At 42.7% G+C, this 21,960-nt stretch overlaps 1 long non-coding RNA gene across 4 annotated transcripts in view; it reads left to right on the top strand.

The window, feature by feature from the left end:
- Positions 1 to 2,157: 2,157 nt before the first annotated feature.
- Positions 2,158 to 21,960, top strand: part of LOC140627598 (uncharacterized) — a 122,914-nt gene continuing 103,111 nt past the window's right edge. For 3 of the 4 annotated variants that reach the window (XR_012026265.1, XR_012026264.1, XR_012026263.1), the window contains exons 1-3: positions 2,158 to 2,841; positions 5,611 to 5,765; positions 14,612 to 16,174. This is a non-coding gene — a long non-coding RNA (uncharacterized lncRNA). The remainder of the gene's footprint in view (positions 2,842 to 5,610; positions 5,766 to 14,611; positions 16,175 to 21,960) is intronic. The other variant, XR_012026266.1, reaches the window with a different exon arrangement.

Here is a 21,960-nt window from a genome sequence, read left to right as displayed (position 1 = left end):
AAAAATGAATTATGCCTGTCTTTATGATGATAATGGTGTGCTTTTCTCTTAAGAAATTAAAGCTCATTGAAACCGTCCCACAACCCTCTTGTGATGATTAGGAAATGTTTTCCTCTAGTGATCAAAATGTTTGAGAAAGCTCTTTGTAACCTATAAAGTAGTATTTGTATGTGAATTAGTATCGTTGTTGGCTTAGGCTTATTTACACCTGAGGTTAAAACGAGACACCTAGAGGTTGTTCTGGTTTGGTTCCCCCAAAATCAGGCCCTAAGCCTAGGATTTGGGTGCAAAGAGTAAACTGGAGAGGTGATCCCAGGAAGCATAAGCAAGGGAATGGAGAGACCTTTATTAGGAAAGGAGGAAGTCACCAAAAAGGATGAGCCATGAGTCATTCTAGCCAAGTGCAAATGAAGCTCAGGGGAACCAAGCAGTCTTGGAACCCTAGGTATTTAGCTACAGGCTTCTTGCCCTCATTGGTTAAGGGCTGTCCCAGGGGTAATAAGTCCCTGGCGCTTCCTAGATAGCCGTACATGGGGCTGAGCCAGCTCCAAAGGTGCTAGAGAAAGCCCTCAGGCAGAGATGTAGAGAGACACGGGTCTGCTGCCTGAGGTGAGGAGCCATCAGCATGTAGGAGACTGTCCTCTCCAGTAGCTGCAGGTGAACCCAGGGCGGGCTGAAAGCATATAGGGCAGGGCATTCGTGGTATGTGCTGAGAAGTCAGCCATCATATGCAGGCTCAGAAACAAAGTCGAGAGCAGGCTTCTGGGATTTGATTTGTTATGTTGGTCCCAGGCCTATCATAAACACTTTGCATGAGTGAGGCATCCCAGGTGAAGCTACTCTGGGTTTCCCTTAATACTGTGCATTGGTACAATGATTTGCTATTTTTAGACGTTGAAGTTGAAGTGCTGTCTAGCCTCTGCTGTGTTTCATGAAATTTATTGATATAGTTTGGGAGGAAGCACGTTCTACTACAATTTGTTCTAACCCTGGGTTTTCATTAGACTCCTCCAAGGAGCTTTGATGGAAAATGCTGAGGCCTGGGCCCCACTCATTTAAAATAAGGATGTCTAGGAATGGAGCCCAAGTCGTGTGCGTGTGCGTGTGCATGTGCGTGTGTGTGTGTGTATGTGTGTGTTAACTCTCCAGATGATTTTTCTTACAGCCAAAACTGAAGTCACTGGGTAAGGAAGAAAACAGCTTTGGAAAAACTTTGAAATCAGATGGCGTTGGGTTAGATTTTTACCTCTTCTCTAAGCAGCTGCATTACTCTCCATGAATAATAACACACCTTCTCTGGGCTCATTTCCTCATTTGTAAAACAGGGAAACTCTATCTATCTCACAGACTTTTTGAGAATTAAATGGATTAAAAAAAAGTCTACTCTAATGCTAGTACATGGTTGGTGCTTAATAAATGTCAGTTCTCACCTTCCCAATACCCTCTGACTTGGCTCTGAAAAGTGCTACTGTGTCTCCATAGTTGGAAAATGAAAATTAAGTTTTCATATGTAGGAGGAGAGGGTGGAAAGCTGTAAGAACAAATGGAGGAGGGCAGGCTAAGATAGTTACACTGTCAGAAGTTAGTGAAAGAGAATATAACAAGCGAACAAACAACTGGCTGAAAATGGAAACAAAACCTCTAAGGGGCTAAAACACAGTTATGCAAAGGCTTCTTTTGGAACAGAATGAGGGTGGCCTGAGAGCCAGTCCCTGCCAGAGATAAATGGATACTGTGGGGTCAGGCCTCATGGAGCTTCTGTATGGACTTGAAGTCTCAAGTACAAATACCTTCAAAGAACTGTATATGAATTGATTAGAAGCCTGTGCATTTCTCTTGGGCAGAGCTGTTGTTCATTCATCAATAATACCTGGTTCAGAATGGAAGTGCAGCCATTATCAAACTAAACAAAGCCCCAACAGAGACTGGGGTCGATGTGGCTGACTTTTCCATTGCCTCTCCCAACAAGTGGCAGCCTAATCCCTTCTCCTTTTGTTTCAAGAATGCTGAGTTTGTGCAATTAGAGAAGAGTCTAATGTCGGGAGAGACAAAATGTGCACCCATTTTGCTTCTGGTCTTTTTTTTTTTTTTTAAAGATTTTATTTATTTATTAATGAGACACACACACACACACACACACACACGCACAGAAAGAGACAGAGGCAGAGACCCAGGCAGAGGGAGAAGCAGGCTCCATGAAGGGAGCCCGACGTGGGACTCGATCCCAGGACTCCAGGATCACGCCCTGGGCGGAAGGCAGGCGCTAAACCGCTGAGCCACCCAGGGATCCCCTGCTTCCGGTCTTAAAATGGTTATCCTATTATGTAGGAAGGCAGAGCGAAGAGTCACAAATAAATGGAGCCTAGGGCCTTTACTACTGGAGCTTATCAGTTATGTGAGCCAATTCTGTTTGAGTTACATTTTCTGTACTTTGTAAGTCAGAGTTTCCAAGTGGATACGGTTATTGTTGAGAAAGGCAGACTTATGTACACAGCTCCCCACTCAGGCACAGAAGAATGGGCCTTGGACCTGGAACACTTCCTTACCAAGGGATAAAGAGCCCACACAGCCTGTGCCTGTCTTACTACCTTGCGTGGGAGTAGCTTTCCCTGTTTCATGCTCAATGAATGTTCCTTCACTCTGCTTAAACCTGTATGTCAGCGGCCCACAGGCACACACCTAGCTTTCAGTATTTCAGACTCCATGGGGAATGGACAGAGTTCTGCTGCGACTCGAGAGGGGTGTGCATAGGCCAATTTCCCTGCATTGGCTGCCCAGGGAACCTGCTGGTCGTGGGGGACCGACCCCAACTGTTGAAACTGGTCTTGCCCTTTTTGCCAGGTAAGTCAAACATCATTCCATTTAGTGCTTGACCTTGTTGTGTTTTCCTTGGCAACTCCATTACCATTGTGTAATGGGCAGAAGTGCATAGAGTCCTCTGGTAGCTGGTATGAAGTGTTTTGTTCCCCTTGGATTGATAGCCGGTGCACGCTGTTCTGCTCAACAATGATATATAGTCATATTTTGTACAAAAGTATAATGAGTGCGTTATCTTTAGATAAGCAGAATGGTGACTAAATTCCTTAGCATCAGTAGTCATATTAGTTGGAACTTTTCAAAACAAATGATAAAGCAAACAAAAAGGATTTTAGATAAAAAGGAATCTATTAGAAGGAACTTGGGATAATTCATTGCACCATTTTTCTCAGTGGGACAGTGATGGGGTTGGTGGAAAGATGCCCATAGACAGAGTTAAAGGAATGTGTTTTCTCTGATGTGAAAAGCCACAGAAACTTAGTTTCATGCAACTTAGCTTCATCTTCTCTAGGAGACTATGCAGCTGGCATCCTTGATTCGTCCAAGATCCCTTTAAGGCCAGTGGGCACTGAGTGACAATTTTGTTGGGTGGGAGAAACTCTCGCCTGCCTCTCTTGAGGTCTTTTTACTCTCTTAGTAAATCATACTGGAGAGCCTGGCTCCCTGCCTGCCTACTTGCCAGATATAAGAAATGGGCACAGAACAACCTTGCACACTCCTCATGTGCCATGAGATTGGTGATGGTAAAGGTTAATTTATCACAAGTTTCTGGTTCTGAGCCTTTAGGCCTGCTTCCATACTTCTAGAATAGAGATCAAACCCAACAAACCAGTCTTGGGGAAGCAAGAACCTGGGTGGCCCTGGGAACTTCACGATTAAGATGGGGATGCCCCCTCTCCTCAGGACTACCTCCTTCCCTGCCTCTGCTCTCTATGCAGGTTTCAATCAGGGTGTTGAAACCCTGCTTAATGACACCTTAAGGGCTCACATCCTTCCAGCACAGATACCTGAAAAGAAAGAGTTCTCTTCCCTTAGGGCTGTTTTGAAAATATCCAAAGCAGGCTTGGGTCATGTACCCTCTCCTATGAATCAGGTTGCCTTAGCTCAGGCAGCTATAACAGGATATCATAAGCTTGGTGGCTAAAGCAACAAACCTTTATTTCTCACAATTCTGGAGGCTAAAAAGTAGGAACTTCATGGGCCAGCATAGTTGGATCCTGGTGAGACCCCTCTTCCTGGTTTCTAGATGGCCACCTTCTTGCTGTGTCTTCCCATTGGCAGAGTGCAGGGAGAGGAAGCAAGCTTGGTCATGTCTCTTAGGAGGGCACTAATCCCACTCATGCAGCTCCTCCCCGCCTTAAGTACTTCCCAAAGATCCCACCTCATATGTTAGGGGCTGAGATTTCAACACAGAAATTTTGTGGGGGCACAAAATTCAGTCTATAACATGGGTTGCAGAGGGGGTGATGGGAGCTGTGAGGAGGGTATTATGATTAGCAGCACCAATAAAACCACACAGTTGGAGCAAGGAAGACAGTCCTCCAGAAGAAGGAATGGGTTGTTGTTGGAAGACAGGGTAGTGGCCACATAAAATAAGTAGATCTCACCACAACAGCAAATAATAAACCTTCAAAATCCAAGTAACCTTCACTGCTAATGCCACTGACCCTGCTCAGGAAGAGATAACATCCCTGAGAGCCTCATTTCTTGAAGAATGGTGCCTGACAGAGTTTGTCTTTCTAATCTTGTTCAGTCATGACAAATATTGCTGTGCTCCTGTCCCTTCAAGGAAACACTTAGGAATAGAGAGTGACCGTATAGTTCCATTTCTGTGTCTAGAATAGAATAGGCAAAATCCTGGAGACAGAAGGTAGCTTGGCAGTTGCCAGGGGCCGGGGGGAAGTGGAGGTGATAGCTAAAGTATATGGAGGTGATGGTTGCACAACTTTGTCGATGTGCTGAAAACCATTGGATGGTACACTTTAAGTGGATGACTTGTATGGTATGTGAATTGTGTCTCAATACTGCTATTTAAAACAACAACAACAACAACAACAACAACAACAGAAGGCTGAATGGTTTCCTTGGAAAGAAGCTTAGAAATTGACACAATGAAGAAGAGCAGACGGACATCCCTTCAGCAAACCAGACCTACAATGGAAGACAGTGGGTGGAGGCGAGGTCATTACTGACCTCAGAGCCAGTCCAAGTGTGGGCTCCTGGGAGCTCAGTAGAAATGTAAATTCTTGGGTCCTACCTCAAACTATCAAGTCAGAATCCCTGGGGGTCACTAAAGTTGAGGAAGCACTAATTTAATTCCTTGTTGCTTTTAATAAACAGGAAGGCCTTTCCCTAACAGTGTGCAAAGTGCTGACACAACAGCGCTTCCCAAACTGCAGGTCAAACAAGATGTAAAAGCAGCAATAACACGCTTTAAAAAAAAAAAATGTCACTCGAGGGTGCCTGGCTGGTTCAGTTGGAAGAGTGTGAGACCCTTAATGTTCGGGTCGTGAGTGCAAGCCCCATGTTGGGTGTAGCGATTACTTAAGTAAGTAAATAAATAAAAACTTTAAAAAAGAAAGTTACTTGGACAAAAGAACCTTAATTCTGTACTTTGCAGATAACGATACCAACATAACAGGGCTTATTAACAACCAATGGTTACTTGCAGTGAAGATTGTTTCTTTGCTGGAAGCTGCTGAAGCAGTTAAGCAGACTGATGTGCCTTGAAGCTGCAAGTATTTTCTCCATGACCTGCTGGAAAGATACCTCTATCATTTTTCTCCACTGCAGAAGCTGAAATTGGTGTGAATGCAAGGAAAGCTGAGATGCAGGTGGAAATTCAGAGATAATTTTGTCATCTTGAAAGCCAATTACTTGCTCCAGTGCCACATTTCCAGATCCAAGGTTTGAGGACAAATTTATCTCCTGTAATCATGTGAAGCAATGTAAGTGCTGCACACATATTAGAAATAAAAAACCAGAGCAAGAAAAACAATCCTAAGGTTGCTCCTGAAAATATTCAGAAATTATCTTCTTTAAACCATGCACAAAAGCTTGGTTGGTGATCCTTCTTCAGTGAAATGGCACTGTCCCCATCCACCTAACCTTTAACTCTAGGAGGTAAATTTTGACCTTAGTCAAAATTAGGAAGGAAACTTAGATCAGTGGCCGCATCCCCAGAAGCAGAAGTCCTTGCTGGCAGTGCTGGCCAAAAACACCATGTGCCTGCTCTGATTTCACTTGAAAGTGAATCTCTATTTGGTACAAAATTGCCAGCCTGTAGTACAATGGTTGAAAGAATAGTCCAGCAGCTGTCTGAGCCTGGATGTTTCTGTAGCTACAGTAAAATGTCACACTTTAAATAATGACTACTATAACTTTTATTTATTACTTTTTTAAAGATTTTATTTATTTATTCATGAGAGACACAGAGAGAGAGAGAGAGAGGCAGAGACACAGGCAGAGGGAGAAGCAGGCTCCATGCTGGGAGCCCCAGGGACTTGATCCTGGGTTTCCAGGATCACGCCCTGGGCTGAAGGCAGGCACTAAACCTCTAAGCCACCCAGGCTGCCCAGACTACTATAACTTTTAATAATAAAATTGTAATATTTTGGGGGACACCTGGGTGGCTCAGTGGTTGAGTGTCTGCCTTTGGCTCAGGGTGTGATCCCAGGGTCCTGAGATCGAGTCCCACAGCAGGCTCCCCGTGGAGAGCCTGCCCGTGGGGAGCCTGCTTCTCTGACTCTGCCTATGTCTCTGCCTCTCTCTCTGATCTCTCATGAATAAATAAATAAAATCTTTTAAAAAATAAATAAAACTGTAATATTTTGGAATAAAATTTTGTATATAGAAGTTCATTCTAGAATAAAATACAGTTGACCCTTGAATAAAATGAAAGTTAGGGTCCCAACCCCACTTGCAGTTGAAAATCCACATGTCACATTTTTTTTTAAGATTTTATTTATTTAGGGATCCCTGGGTGGCGCAGCGGTTTGGCGCCTGCCTTTGGCCCAGGGCGCGATCCTGGAGACCCGGGATCGAATCCCACATCAGGCTCCCGGTGCATGGAGCCTGCTTCTCCCTCTGCCTATGTCTCTGCCTCTCTCTCTCTCTCTGTGACTATCATAAATAAATAAAAATTAAAAAAAAAAAAAAAAGATTTTATTTATTTATTTGACAGAGGGAGAGGGAGAAAGCACAAGCAGGGGGAGCAGCAGGCAGAGGGAGAGGGAGAAGCAGACTCCCCACTGAGCAGGGAACCTGGGGTTTGATCCAGGACTCTGGGATCATGACCTGAGCTAAAGGCAGACACTTAACTGACTGAGCCACCCAGACACCCCTAAAATCTATACATAACTTTTGACTCCCCTGAAACGTTACCAACAGCCTACTTTTGATCTGAAGCCTAACCAATAACATAAAGTCAATTAAGATATATTTTGTTTGTTATATGTATTATGTACTATCATGTTATAGTACCTAACTTTTTCTTTCCCTCCCTTCCTTCCTTTTGTTCTTCCTTTTTTTTCTTTTCTTTTTTTTTTTTTTTTTTTTTGGTATTTCTAGGCTATGCATTTTGTCTGCAGTTTTTTTTTTTCAAATTGTGGCAAATCTCCAAAAACTTTTCTTTTTTTTTTTTCCCCAAAAACTTTTCAATGTCTTTACAGAACCAAATCTGCATGTAAGTGGACTAATGCAGTTCAAAGCTGTGTTGTTCAAGGGTCAACTGTATTTGTTTCTGGTCTTGGCTCAAGCCACTGGGCACTTGGCCAAAACGTGTATTTTGTGCGCCTCTGGATTATATTGGACAAAACTTAAAATTAACATTGGGTATCTAGATTTGGAAAACAATTTCTTGGCCTCCTCTGCAACTCCACATGAGCTTGTGTCCTTGCTCACTTCTCTCTCTCTTCTTTCCTTTCTCTGTTTTGTCCCTCTTTGGAGCCAAACACACATTCCTTCCATTTTCTTAAGGGAGCAATCTGGCCCTCTCACCTGTACCTCCAAATTCAGTGAGGGCTTTTCTTCACATAGTTAAGGCCTTTTCTTCACATAGCTAAGGCCTTATAGTAAGTACTGAAACCTAGAGCAACTCCTTCCCCAGACTCTTACAGATACAAATGTATATATTAGCAGATATATGTAATGTAGTATAGTTTATATATAATTTACATAACATATATGCAAACAATAGTTGATACTATTATTATTTTTTTAAAGCATATATATTTTTTAAGATTTTATTTATTCATGAGAGACACAGAGAGAAGGAGAGGCAGAGACACAGGCAGAGGGAGAAGCAGGCTCCATGCAAGGAGCCCGATGTGGGACTCGATCCCGGGTCTCCAGGCTCAAGTCCTGGGCTGAGGGCAGGCGCTAAACTGCTGAGCCACCCAGGGATCCCCTGATACTAAGTATTAAACTAAAAAAAATGTCCAATGAATGGAAGTAAGGGGCACATGGGAATTCTTTATATCAGCTTCACAATTTTTCTGCAAATCAAAATTTACTCCAAAATAAGAAAAAAAAATTTAGTGGATGGAAGAATATGTCAGAAAATAAAACAGTCCTGCCAGCAAGATCCCTTCTGTACTAATGTAGAGGAGAGAGAAAACACATGATGCAAGTAGTCCATGCAAGAGACTGTGAAATTAGGACAAAATCTCACAATCTTTATAGAGCAAAGCAGAAGGAAAAACAATGACTTCTCCTATCTCCTGAGGAGAAATAGGACTTAGCTCTCTGAAGGCCTCCTGTGCCTCTCTCCAGAGGCCCGTTAGCTAACTTCAGAGGTACATACATTTACATATCTAGGGGCTATTTGGCCCTCAATCTTACAGATAACTTCATTGTCAGAATGGGAGCCTGGAGAGATTTATCTCCATCCCAGAGGTTAGAGTAAGGACTCTGATTCATGATGTCTTTAGAGAAAAGGGTTGGGAATAGGAGGAGAATGGTCTCTTTGCTGCCTGTAAACAGAGAAATTATTTTTATTTACTCTCACAATACCTAGTGTGGAAGATGCACATCAAAGAGAACTAATAGGGGTGCCTGGGTGACTCAGTCGGTTAAGCGACTGCCTTCATCTTAGGTCATGTTCCCAGGGTTCTGGGCTCTCTGCTCAGTGGGGAACCTGCTTCTCCTTCTCTTCTGCTGCTCCCCTGCCTTGTGCTCTCTGGTGCCCTCTTTCTCTGTCTAATAAATAAAATCTTTTTTTTTTTTTTAAAGATTTTATTATTTATTTATTCATGAGAGACACAGAGAGAGAGAGAGAGGCAGAGACACAGGCAGAGGGAGAAGCAGGCTCCACGCAGGGAGCCCGACGTGGGACTCGATCCCAGGTCTCTAGGATCAGGCCCTGGGCTGCAGGCAGCACTAAACCGCTGCGCCACTGGGGTTGCCCTAATAAATAAAATCTTAAAAAAAAAAAAAAAACCCAAAGCAAGCAACTCTAAACAGATATTTTTTAGGGATACATATAGATGTTGTAAAACTATTTTTTTAGATGTTGTAAAACTATTAAGAAAAGCAAAGGAGGAAAACAATTAACAAAATTCAAGATACTGGTTACCGCTGGGGGCAAAAGGAGTGCGGTAAGGACCTTGAAACATTAGCAGCATTATTTCTTAGATTGGTATGTTACATAGACATTTATTATTCTGTATACCTTATATAGGTAATACAATCTTTTAAAATATGAAGTAACTCATGGTGGATAGTTTTGTTTTAATGGCAGGTAGAGATAGTAAAAGCTAAGGGAGAGCTAGTGCTAGCAGGATTTCCAGAACAGAACCCTTCAGGAGGAGCTGAGACTTCAGGAAGGCCTTTGGAGGGAGGAATCACATACTTTTTCAAACCTGGAATGAATTTGAGAGTTTATTTGCCCTGCCCCCTCCTTTTGCAGATGAAGAAATTGAGATATACCTTTCTTAATTTTTTTTTTATTTTTTAAAGATTTTTTATTTTTTTAAAAGTAATGTCTACACCCAAAGTGGGGCTCAAACTCATAACCCTGAGATCAAGAATCACATACACCACCAACTGAGCCAGCCAGGTGCCCTGAGAAGTACCTTTTAAAAAAAGGCTTTAAAAAAAACGCTTAATATATTCTCCACATTGTCAGACCAATTGCAAGGTGGAAAATTGGAGTGAAAAGCTCTTTTGAGAAGAGCCTTTTAGGTGTTGCACACTGTAGCTCTACATATGTCAGGTAGCAATTCTCTTTTTCTTGATCTTTGTATACTTCTCTGCTCAGTATATGCTCCTAGTCCTATTCAGGGGGCCTTGAGTGGGTCATTCAGCTATTAGTGGTTCAGCATGACAGGCAGCTACGAGTGGACAGGCAGCCTCAGTCTTCTCATCTTCCCCTCCTGCCCCAGGCAGGTACTGCCTGGAACCTATTAGATTCTATCTGGGGTAGTGATAGTACCAGATGAGCATCCTGTTCTGTCCACGGTGCTCTTATACTCCTGGGTCATTAACCCAACACCTCCAGAGAGTACCAAGTGTTAGAAACATCGTGTATCATTCACTTCATCTTTAATGAGCTACCTCACTTCATCGTACTACTCGCATAACTACTCAGGAACAGAATTATAATCTCCCCTCCCACACTGGAGGTTGGACATTGTCAGGTTCCAGCTCAGAGCTGCCTGGCTCCTACATATGTGCTGCTTTTATTTACTATAACCTACTAACTGTGGTATCTTTGTCATTCTAAGTATTTAATCCTGTTTTAATCCTGTCTTTCCCCTGTCGTGAATTAGTAATTTATCTATTTGCTTACAGTCACTTATTTATATTAGAACTTCAGCTGGAAATAAGGTTGCCAGATTAAATGCTGTGCAATATTTGGGACACGTTTTACTGAAAAGTGATTTCAAGTTTATCTGAAATTCAAATTTAACTGGGCATCCTCTATTTTTAATTTGCTAAATCTGGCAATCTTAACCCAAAACCTTTGAGGAGGTACTTTATTATTTCTAGGGAGGCTTTTCCTCCTCAAAACACATGAGGTAGGTTGGCCATTGAGTAAAGACCTTGAAGGAGTCTTCTCAAGTCTTAATTGGGGGTGATCATGTCCCCCACCCCCAACATTTGGTAATGTGTGGAGACATTTTTGATTGTGATAACTGGAGCGGGGCTTGGTACTGGCCTTTAGTAGGTAGAGTTCAGGGATGCTGTTAAACGTTCTACAGTGCACAGGACTACCCTCCCCCACCATCAACAAAGAATTATCTTGTCCAAAATGCTAGTAGTACCAAGGCTGAGAAATCTTGCAGTAAAGAATTACTCATCTAAGGTAGTATAAATCCAGAAATATACATATATTTACAGGTTGTTTTTTTTTTTTAATCCCTTTAAGGCTACCAATATATTTCCAAATAGAGCTTGACCTTCTTTCATTTTCTGGAAAAATAATGCCAAAGCCATTTCTTTATCCAAACTAGTTAATTTATAATTATAGATCCTGCTGGCAGCAGCAGTAGACTCAGATTCTTATGTATTTTAGCATATATTAAAATAGCCACTTAATATTAGATTTGTACTCAATTACGTTTATTGAATAATGTTCTTGACTTGTCCTAGGAGCAGGGTTAGAAATGAGGTGGTCTTGAGAAACAGTCTCAATATATTAGGTTGAAATACATGATGGTCTAAACTGGTTGAACGTTTTCAAGTTCACGTGGTTCGACCTGATGTGTGGTGTGTGGTAAGACTGCTCAAGATGGAAATGCACTCTGATCCAACCCAGGCCTCGAGTCCATTAGAGCTTTTTTTTTTTCTTTTAAAGATTTTTTTTATTTACTTGAGACAATGAGAAAGAGAGCGAGCAAGCACAAGTGGGGGGGACAGAGGGAGAGGGAGAAGCAGACTCCCTGCTAAGCAGGGAGCCTGACTGCTGGGCTCCATCCCAGGACTCTAGGATCATGACCTGAGCCAAAGGTAGACGCCCAAACAACTGAGCCACCCAGGTGCCCCTTTGCTTTAATTACTAATGGCACTTGGGAAACTTGTCTTTCAGCTATTCGTTGTGCCAGCCCTCTTCTCCTTTATCTGCTTCCATGCATTTCACTGGCGTGGGCCATATAAAACTTAGACCCCCAGGTGCACAAAATATGCTCAAGGGTTCAATGGCAAATAAATCCACCAGGAAAGAGAATTCAAACTTTAATTTGTAGTCTTCAAAATTTGGATCCAGATTTAGCTCGGGGCCCTGAAGTGAAGAAGGAACAGCATGTTTTAAGTCTTTTTCTTGTCAAGGGCCCCTAGAGATAAGGGGCATAAGAGAAATGCCAGCTGCTCATTGTTCAACATCCTCAAACATAAATATTAGCTGTATTTTGGTGTAATAGGTTTAGAAAAAAAAGTCTTTGTTTAAAAAAAAAAGACTAAGGACAACATATACTAAAATGCTTTGAATTTCACAGATGATACCCTACTAATATTTTTAGTTTAGCACCATCTGTTTATCTGAAATTAAATTTCTGGCAAATGGTCACGCCAGGAGATGCTGTTTTTATTTTTGTGTGCAGCTGAAACACAGAATAATAAAAATCTGCTTGAGTTGAAGAAATATGTTCATAAAATGTTTCTTTTTTAATCTGAGTTGGCTGAGAAAATGACTTTTTAATCTAGTGGCAGCTGCTTTCATTTGGCTGGTTTTCAGTCTAAATAGTTTATGTTGGAGACAGATCATTTGTTTTATATTTGGATGCAGGATACCAAACAGTGCCTTTTGAGCTATGAGGAGGACCCGGATATGCAAACATCTTATTCTCCCCATTAGCCTACCTTTCTGATTATTTCTTGTTTCTTTGACTGACCCAAGTGGCATGCAGTAGGTCTGTAAATTAAAAGCACAAGTGGCAAATTGCATACCACCCGGTTGCCGTGTTATTTTTATTCGACTCTAAGAAAGTCACATCCTACACATTAATTGGCATTTGTTTACAGCAGGGGGAAATGATGGCTTTTGAAAATATGACTCAGTGGAAACCCTTCTCGTCACACTGGCTTGCAAATAGAATCCCTGCAATCTCTTTGGGTACTGTGGGTGATTCCACTGGGAGCCCGATTCTTCCCAACAGAGTGTTAATTAAAGAGAGCCACCTCTTGGCACCTCTCTTGCTCCAGCTACACTTCAGAATCCTCCAGTGGCCTCTTTAATCAACAACATGTGTTCGATGTCTACTTTTAGCGTGAGGTGCTGCAGCTACCACCCTGATTTCAAAGGCAGTAGCAAGGACAAGGGGCTTTTACTGCATTCTTACCAAGTCAGGGCACCCAAACGTATGTTAAAGATGCCATTAATATCTGCCTTGGGTTTGTAATAACCGACACTTACTGAGAACAGCATGAAGTTCATGGAAGAGACGGATCTGGCCTGTCTTTGTGTTCCAGCACTTTGTGCACCAGGTTTCATTATGTTTATCTAATAAACCCGCTTGTCCTACTGGGCAGTGTTGTTAATTTTTTGTACCAGTTCTCTTAGTTTTGAAAAAAAAAAAAAACACAAAGCAAAACAATGTGCTATTTTGAAATGTAAAGGCTGGTGTTCACGAATAAACACATTACTCAGAAAAATGAAGTGCATTTTAAAGAAAATTGATGTATGGGTCAGCTCGGGCTGCCCTAACAGAACACCACAGAGTGGGGGGCTTAAACAACAGAAATTTATTTATTTCTCACAGTGCTGGAGACTGGGAGGAAGTCCAAGATCAAGGTGCTGGATCCTAGTGAATACTCTCTTTCCTGGTTTACAGATGGTGGCCTTCTTGCTGTGTCCTCACAGGGTAAATTATGGGGTGGGGGTGGGGGAGCAGAGTTATCTTCCTTTCCTTCTAAGGCCTCAGTCCTATTAGATTAGAGCTCCACCCTCATAACGTCATTTAACCTTAATCACCTCCGAAAATTCCTGTCTACAAATACAGTCATTTTAGGGGCTAAGGGTTCAACATATGAATTTTGGGGAGAAACAGTCTAGTACATAGCACTTGAACTGGACTGAAAAAAGACACTTTAATAATAGGACTCTCAAATTACCATGAAAAAAGCAGCTTACAAAAATTTGGTATTGTTACCTTTTAATTTTATGTTTCAAAAAAAAAAGTTTTCAGAGTTTTATTTAAAATCCAGGGGCACCTGAGTGGCTCAGTGGTTAAGCATCTGCCTTCGGCTCAGGTCGTGATCCCGGGGTCCCAGGATCTAGTCCCACATGAGGCTCCTTGCAGGGCGCCTGCCTCTCTCTCTGTGTGTCTCATGAATAAATAAATAAAATATATTTTTTAAAAAATCCAAAAAGGCGCCAAAGTAATCTGTGGAGTATCAAAAGTCAGGATAGGGGACGCCTGGGTATCTCAGCAGTAGAGCATCTGCCTTTGGCTCAGGTTGTGATCCTGGAGTCCAGGATTGAGTCCCGCATCGGGCTCCCTGTGGGGAGCCTGCTTCTCCCTCTATGTCTCTGCCTGTCTCTGTGTCTCATGAATAAATAAATAAAATCTTAAAAAAAAAAAAAAGGTCAGGATAGTCATGCCAGGGAACAGGGAGGGTCGAGTGACTGAAAGGGGGCACAAAAGGGGCTTCTGGGATCCTGCCGTGCTCCATTTCCTCTCTGGGTGCTGATTCAAAGGATGGATCAGTTTGTATTTGCTGAGCTGTTCATACATAATGTGTGCACCTTACTGTATGTGTGTCATAGGTCAATCAAAAGTTCAAACATGAAAGAAACATGGGAGTAATGTGTTGAATACCAGAGATAAACTACACCATTGTCCCATTGTGTCCCCAGCTAGACCACGAACGGGCTGCTCCTCCTTTGTCTTCTCTACTTCAGAAAGGCACGAGAGGTTAAAATCTACCGAGTTGGCGCATACAAAGAAGACTAGGCTGGGGTAAGGTGGGGCATAATATCATCTTCCCACGGGCACAAGCGGAACACTGCAGACACAGGGAAAATTTCTGGCTGACTTTGCTTGAGGCTGTTTTTCTCAGCCCCGTAGCTCAGCAGCTGGAGGCCAAAAAGCCAGGTTTCCAGGGACAGGAGGAAAGCTTTCTGCGTAAGAGGCAACGTGGACTGCAGATGAGGGGTATAACCAGGGTCCTCTCGAGGGTGGTGGCAGTTTTAAATGGGTTGTCAGCAAACACCACCACGTCGTTCCAGAAGGTTCCAGCTGCTCTAGGAAGAGGCTTTGAATCTGCACAAGTGCCAAAGCTGGTTCTACATAAATGTGCGGAGCTGAAGGGTCAAGTGATACATTTGCGAGCCTGGATGTCAGTGTCCCCAGTGACTTCACACTCACACACCCAAGGTGGAACTTGTCTTCTTAAAACCAGCTGCAGTGAAGCAGCTTGCTCCAGGTAATCTTTTTGACCAGCCAGTGGCTGCCTTGTTAGAGACCTTCTAGGTTTTTGCAAATAGCTCACGGCCCCAATTCCGGAACACCGGGACGTGCTCCATTGTTCCCAGCTTTCACATTCAGTATTTTATTGTTTCATACTGTGCTTTAACTTCCTACAGAACACGAACAGCAGTAGCTAGTTGAATGTTTTCAAAACCATTTACGTTTGTGGAGCTCACCTGGAGCTCACCGTGCCGCACAGGCTAATGGAAATTTTCATTGTTCCAGGAGCGCTGGCTCCGTCAACAATCCTCTTGGTGTTCCTGTATTGTCTTTCATGTGCGAGACAAGTGCACTTACCTCTTCTTACTTTTTCTAATTGTTTAGATGGGATTTAAAAATAACTGCATAAAATGCTTTTACAATAAATTTGGGAGCTCTTAGTTGTTATTTCCCCGTGGAAAGAAATGATTTTTAAGTTGTTGAGGGATGGCTTCTCCGCTTTTCGGTTTAAGACCAAGCGGAGTTGTTGAGGTCGAAAAGCTCTGATTCGGGGGTTTGTGGGTTGTGTGGGGGCGGACTGGCAACAGGCCCATCTCTTGGTGCTCTCCTAAGTTAAGAGCCTCTAGCTATTCCTGATCACAGTAGTCCCTTGCTGTGGGTAAGTTGCCAGCCGTTTAGGGCTGTAGCTCTCATTTCTGCACCACTACCCAGCCCTGGACACTCGAAATGTCCTTGGACCACCAGCACCGGACTACCCAGGAGCTCCTTAGAAGTGTGGAGCCTCGGGCCCCACCTTCGCTACAGTCTATAATAGCATGATTTGCATTTTAACAAGATCTTCTGAGTGATTCCTACACACATGCAAATGAATCAGCACGTAGGCAAGGGCAGGGATTGAGAGATCCCTCTTCTCAAAACCTCTCCCGCTGGGCTGGGCCTGCTATTGTTGGGGATGAATTTCTCCAGTTCGTACCGCTTGATTATGAAATATGCCTGGTCTGCGTAACTCAGTAAGTCATTTTCAGTTCAAAGCCTTCACGTGAATTCAGCCACTCGGGCCTTTCCAACTCGCCAGATGGCAGAGAGCAGGTTGACTGAGGAGCGAAGGTGGGAGGAAGGAAGTGGAGTAGAAAATGCAGCGCCTTCGGGGGAAGAAAAGTAGGCAGTCGGGGCGGCCGCGGCACCGCAGAGTGGTGCTGCCGGGGGGTGCACAGGAAGGAGCCAAATAGCAGCGACAGCGGTCACCGGAACGGGACTCCTCGCCCGCTTGACAATAAGAGCCACCTCGGGGAGGAGGGGGGCTGCTTAACAAAATCGATTCCCCAGAGGCAGGGAATTGCGGAACGTTCACCCAGGTTTATGGTTTATTCACCCCGAGCTTATGACATCTGAATCTCTAGGGGAGAAATATCTGTATTTTTAGCAAGTGCCTCAGGTATTCACATCCACTGCACGACTGAGTGATTGGTGAGCCTGGGTCCTGTGCCTGGTCCTCTAGAAATCTTATTTCCAGCGCCTACCATAGGCCGAAAAACTCCATGACCTTTAGCCATCTGCTGTTTGTGAGGGGGAGGCCAGAGCCTGCCCAGGGTCCCCTAGGCAGTAGGCAGCTGAGGGCGGATTCCCCCCCAGGTCTGCCTGACTCCAGAGCCTTTGTTCCCTTTACTCTGTCAAACCTTACCTTCGTAGGGGAGAAGAGCTCGCCCCTTCTTCCCTTGTAGGTTCTTTGGCTGGTCTAATAATTCAGTTGACATGAGACAGATTAACAAGAGAAAACCAAATTTAATTATGTATGTATGGAAGCTCCAGATGTGAGACTCAAGTTGAGCTAACCAACAGGATAGGGGCCTGAGGCATTTTGGGCTTGCATATTCCGCTCCCCTTCACCTTCCATAAAGCCGTTGTGACCCAAAGCTTAATCTACCCAGGATGTGCTCTGGTTACCCCAACCCCACCTTTTGGGGGTGGCAGTTTCTGCAGAAGTTCCTTCATTTGCCTCCGAAATTGTGACACGGACATCCAGATTTGGGTGGAGTTGTGCAAGGAAACCACACGGGAGGATGTCCCCTCCCTCCCTCCGTCCTGCTGCGGTCAGTAACCAACACAACTAATAACCCCACAGCTACGATGCTGGTCCCAAAGGGATGAAAAGCAGGGCTCTTTTGGGGAATTGAGAATTTCTGGTCGCCTTGATATTAAAAAGGTTTTCCAAAGTGATAGAGGCAAGCACATATTGTTCTTGCCCTCTGAAACCTTATTTTGTTTCAAGAAATCCCTAGAAAGAAAACACACTAATTTAATACAGCAATGTTGAATAGCAATAGTAGCAAGAACAGGGCACCATCTGGTACGTTTGAATAATTGTCAAGGTTGGCTTTTCTTTAAATGCCGCATATTGCTCAGTCCACCCATATTCAGTTACTAGAGCCAGAAGTCATCTGGTGGTGGTGTATCGGCATTACAAGAGTGTACCTGCATATTGAATTCCTCAACTTGGACTCAGTTTGGAAATTCAGATGCAACATTTGACCTTCATCTATATTTAATATCCTGTTGTTGGTTACAGCCTCCTTTATGGATTTGTTTCAAAAACTTTGGATCCTGATTCTGTCATTTAGGGCAGTGGTTTCCCATGCAGGGGACATAAACCCCCAAATAATCAATTGGGACGTGGAAAACAAATATTGCCTTTTTCATTAAAATTTGTATCTTATATGTATTTCTCAATGTATAAGACATTGTACGATAGTAGTAAAATAGGTATAAAATTTGGAAATAAATGCATATAAATATACTGGGGTTGAGGTACATGCTTAAAAATTCCCACCTCTTGGGATGCTGGCTCATGAACTTTATTGACTTTTCATGCAGTGTATTGACTCCTCCTCCCAGCAGCCTGTTATCTGCTCATTTTGTAAGAGTGCCTTTATCCTTGTGAACTCAATTCCAGTTTGCCCTATGTAGGATCATGTGTTAAGTGTTCCGGGTACCTTCAAGAAAAAGGCATATTTATTGCTCTTAGGAAGTTTACTCTCTGGGCTGAAGATGTTGATAATGGTAATGACTTTGGAGAATTGAAGAATGATGATGGCGAGGATGATGATGATGATGGCCAAAGCAGAGACAAGGAGAAGAAAGCCCCATTTATGGCTTGCTTTAAAGCACAACTGAAATCACCACTTCTCCATGCTATCTGGGAATGCGACATCTTTCGCTAGCGCGGATACTCTTCACTGTTTGTTCATCTTGCTTCCAATGTAGCTTAAAAATACTTTTTAGTCATCGTCAGCATGTACTATAATTCTCAGCTTCCTAGGATGTAGAGCCTTGGGAACAGGAGGTTTGTTGAGGCCTCTGCCACTCTTCTGTATTTTGGCCCTCGGTGCTCCACAAGCTGTGAAAGCTGTGAGTCATGACTCCCATATGGTGGGATTCCCTCCCCTCCCCTCCATCCACATGCCTGCCCAGCCATCTGCTGCCGCTCTCAAGGTTATGGAGCAAGAGATGACACAAGGAAGGAAAAGGAAAACACCAGGAAAATGAACACTGTCTTATAATAAGACTGAAAAAAGATGTATTTTCTTGTTATCAAAGCAATTTGTATTCATTACAGGAAAATCAGAAAATGAAGCTCAAAAACAAAACAAACATAACACAACACAACCCAGTTTCCCTCACAGCATCATTAATCATTCCGACCATCTCTGTGCAGGTTTCTCCAAACCTGCATCCTGTCTAGGTATCTATCAAACAAAATGGAATTGTTTTGTAACTGTTTTTTTTCTATTTAATTTTATTTTTAAGTAATCTCTACACCCAACTCGGAACTTGAACTCACAACGCCAAGATCAAGAGCCACACACTCCACCAACCGAGCCAGCCCCTGTATAGGTGCCCCATAACCTGTTTTGTAAACTGAATTGTGAACGTCTTTCTGTATCTGTAACTATACCCCCACACTAGTGTTTTTAATGTTTAAGGAGCATTTGCTATGCAAGGCACTATTCCAATTGCTGCAGTTTATATATAATCATAGGTAAGATCATCTCTGTCCTCATCTGAGTATAACATAATTTTTTCCCTAATGTTTAGGTCATTTCCATATTTTTGCTTTTACAAACAATGCTGTGATGAATATCCTCATAGGTAAGTCTTTGCATAGACCCATAATTTTTCCATAATTGTGCTGGTGACTCTCTCTTTGCCCCTCTGCATTACTCCCCTTCTTCTTTGCCTTATTCTGTGGACTGTATCAGTGGGCTCATTTGCCCTCTGGCAGTGGGAAGCTCAAGGAGTACATTGGAGGTGGGTGGTATATTCTGACTTCCTCCCTGCCTCCTTGTGGATTGTCATTAGCTGCATTCTTGTACTGAGGTTGGCTCTGGTGCCTGGGCAGCCCTCTCCCGGGGCTTGGTTCTCAGGGAGTTGCTCACCCCAGGGTACCTCACCATTCCTTGTTGGTTTCCCTTAACCTTGTCCTTGTTCTTATAGAGAGTTCTTCATTAAACCCTTCTCAGTTACCCCCTGGGAGTGTGCCATCTGTTTCCTGGGAGGAGCCTAAATGGTAAAAACATGCTCCTACTCCTTGCATATTGTGCGTTCCTAACTGCTTGCCTGCATTGGGAACCTGGGATGGATTATGCAAAAAGGTCAAGAACTCCCTTTTCTCCTTTGACTTAAGGCCTGGGCACCAGTGACTACTGAGCAGCTATCTCCCATTTCTTTCTCCTGGACCCCTCTGTACCCCCATGGAGATCTCTCTCTCTTTAAAAAAAATTTTTTTTTATTGAAGTTCGATTTGCCAACATATAGTATAACAGGAGATCTCTCAACTGGTGACTAAGGCACTCTGGTGGGGACACAAGAGAGAACCAAGGGAGCCCTTTAGCCCTCCTACCCAGAGCTGCTTTGACCTCAGGGTCTCTGCTACCTTCATCTTGTTTTTCTTTTTAGTCCTTGAAATAATATAAATATCCATCTATATATCTTTTTTTTTTTTTTTTTTTTTTTTTTTTTAGAGAGGGAGAGAAGGGGAGAGAGGAGAGGCAGAGAGAATCTTAAGCAGGTTCCATGTCCAGCACAGAGCTTGACACGGGGCTCGATCTCATGACCTGAGCTGAAATCAAGAGTCAGATGCTTAACCGAATGAGCCACCCAGGTGCCCCTAGTCCTTGAATTAATATATTTAATTAATTTATTTATTGGAGTATAACATATAATGTTATATTAGTTTCAGGTGTACGACACGTTGGTTCAACAATTCTATAAATTACTCAGTGCTCAGCGCAGTAAGCATAGTCATCCTCTGCCACCACAGGACATTGTTACGGTATACTGACTATATTCCCCACGCCGTTTATTTTATGACTAGAAGTTTGTACCTCTTCATCTCCTTTATTTATTTTACCCAACCCCCAACCACCTCCCCTCTGGCAACCCCAGTTTGTTCTCTGTACTTAGGAATCTGTTTTGTTTTTTAAGTTACATGAATAAGTGAAATCATGTGGTATCTTTCTCTAATTTCACTTAGCATAATACCTTCTACATCCATCCATGTTGTTGCAAATAGCAAGATCTCATTCTTTTTTATGGCTGAGTAATATTCCACTGCGCACGTGCGCATATGTACATATTCTTTATCCATTCATCCATCGATGAGCACTTGGGTTGCTTCCATAATTTGGCTATTGTAAATAATGCTCCATTAAACATAGGGGTGCACATATCTTTTCAAATTAGTGTTTTCATTTTCTTTGGATAAACACCCAGTAGTGGAATTACTGGACTATATGGCATTTATATTTTTAATGTTTGGGGTTATATCTATTCTATTTTCCACAGTGGCTGAACCAATTTACATTCCTTCCAACAGTGCACAAGGATTCCTTTTTTTCCACTTCATCAACACTTGTTATTTCTTGTCTTTTTTATTTTAGCCATTCTGACAGGTGTCAGGTGATATCTCGTTGTGGTTTTGGTTTGCATCCCTGATGATGAGTGACGTTGAACATTTTTTCATGTGTCTGTTGGCCATCTGGATTGGATATCTTCTTTGGAAAAATGTCTATTTGGGTCCTCTCTTTGTTTTTAAATTAGATTATATGGTGGGGTTATATTTTTGTTTGTTTGCTTCTGGTGTTGAGTTGTTCAAGTTCTTTATGTATTTTAAAAAATTTTTATTTATTCATGAGAGACACACAGAGAGAGGCAGAGACATAGGCAGAGGGAGAAGCAGGCTCCTCGCAGGGAGCCCGATGCGGGACTCAATCCCGGACTCCGAGATCATGCCCTGAGCCAAAGGCAGATGCTCAACCACTGAGCCACCCAGGCGTCCCTCTTTTTGTATTTTTGATTAACCTCCTTTACTTTGTTTTTGATGCCTGAACTCTTCCCTGAATTAGGAGTGATTGTATGGCCAATTCTTATTCTTTTGAATACCTGAGCTCATAGCAAAATTTTTCCTATTATAGTCTTAAGTGGTGTTTTAGTATTCTATTAAATAGGCAGAATTTTATTTTTAGAGCTTCTAGCTTGGAGTCCCTGATACTATCTCTTCTGTGATTTTCTCTTATGTGAATCACTAGAAATGTTTTTTTTTTTTTCTTAAAAGTCTGCATCCAGCTTTACCTTCCTTGCCTTTTGAATTTTTAGATAATGCTATCTCTTTCTTCAAAGATTCTTCACACTTCTGTTTAATCGATTGTTCTTGGCTGTTCAGAATTAAGTGTCTGTCCCATTTCTTTTGTCTTCCTCCCGGTCAATGAGATCACTAGTAAGACTAGACTATAATGATCAA

This window comes from Canis lupus, chromosome X (assembly GCF_048164855.1).
Source record: "Canis lupus baileyi chromosome X, mCanLup2.hap1, whole genome shotgun sequence".
NCBI lineage: Eukaryota > Metazoa > Chordata > Mammalia > Carnivora > Canidae > Canis > Canis lupus.
This window is presented reverse-complemented; position numbering and strand designations above follow the sequence as displayed.